This window comes from Cupressus sempervirens, chromosome 5, assembly GCF_028749045.1.
Source record: "Cupressus sempervirens isolate cs-2001-9-10 chromosome 5, ASM2874904v1, whole genome shotgun sequence".
NCBI classification, from domain to species: Eukaryota; Viridiplantae; Streptophyta; class Pinopsida; order Cupressales; family Cupressaceae; genus Cupressus; species Cupressus sempervirens.
The window spans coordinates 497,986,045-497,987,768 of NC_143122.1; positions in this window are offsets into that span (position 1 = coordinate 497,986,045).

The window sequence follows — 1,724 nt, forward strand, 5'->3', positions numbered from 1 at the left end:
TATAAATAGCATATGTTGTAATCATTAGAAATGAACACAATAAATATGTAATCAAATTTCCTGAATATGTTAATCATTTACCTTAAGTTAGCTAAAAATTACATGATACACGTTTGCTACAAATAACTTAGAAGACAACATGAACAATAGGCAACATCGCAAACGTGAACAAATTTTCCTTATAAATGGAATGCAAGATCATCAACAGAAGGGGTGGCGACATTTGTAGTCATTAATTATCTTCTTCGTCTTCTTCTTCATCATCATCATCATCATCACCATCATCACCATCATCATCACCATCATCATCACCATCATCATCGCCATCATCACCATCACCATCATCATCATCATCATCACCATCACCATCATTGTCATCACCATCATCTTGATCTTCATCATCTGCTTCTTCATCATCTTCAATATCTTCTTCTTCCATAACATTATACTTTATCGGCCTTCCTCTTGGATCATGTCTAACAACAAATCACCAACCCTATTTATGTGGAACCTCTAAGTAAAACACTTGCTCGCATTAGCTTGAAAGAACATAGGGCTCATCTCCAACTGGCTCAAACAACCTTGTATTGATCATTGTAAATCCATTATCATGTTGAATAACCGTTCTATCTGGATTATTTTGATTTAGTCATAACCTGTACCATTTGATGACGAATAGAACTACTTTGAAGGTGTTAAATTCACACTCAATTATATCATCCAAGATGCCATAGTATTGATTTTGAGATTTTTGAGGATGTATGTCATTTATAGATGATATATTGGTGACCTCAAAAACAGCACTTATCCCAGAATCACAAGTTTTCTTTCTGTCATCCAACCTTTTTATGCGAAATTTGTGGCCATGATAGTACATAGCTTTGTGGTGCTTGACCTACAATTTTTGAAGTGTGTATAAATTATTTGCATTGTGAGTTGATACGAAACATATGTCGAGTTATGATCATTAATAAATTTCTATGTACCTCTCCACCTCTTTAACCCTTTACTAGATCAACTACCATCGGCATAACATTGGAATCTCCATTATGATGAGCTTCTGTAACCAATGAAGCAACACCTTCCCATGTTAATGAGCAACCATTTTGTTGACATCATTCAATCCATTCCGTCATCCAATCAAGATTGTTCACAATATACAAATGTATTGCGTCCCACTCTCGACCACCTGTTTCAAAAAAATACACCAATTAAAAATAACTTATATTGAAGATTTATAAGAATTAATTAACTACAATAACATCTTAGATTTACCTCTCACTTTCCTCGATCTACCTTTTCCCATCAAGTACTCCCCTTTGAATTTGTTAATTGAGTTGGGATCCCAAATATGATCTACATGGATCTTTGCTGCAAACTTAGGAAGATATTCACTAATGTGCACCGTGGTCTGGTATACCATATATCCCTCCACCATAGAACCCTCAAGATGTGCTCTCTATCAAACCAATCCTTTCAAAAAAATTCAACCATCCACATTGACTTGGTTGGTACAGGTCCACACAATTCAATCTCCTCAACTTGATGTATGAGGTAGTGTTCTTGTGCATTGAAAAAACTTGGAGGTAGAAACTTTTGCATTTCACACATCAAAAGAGGAATTTTTCTCTTCCAATATTTTATAACTTCTTTATTGATTTCTTTAGATGACAACCACCTCATGTATTTTCCAAGATCACATATAACCTATTTGACATTGTTGG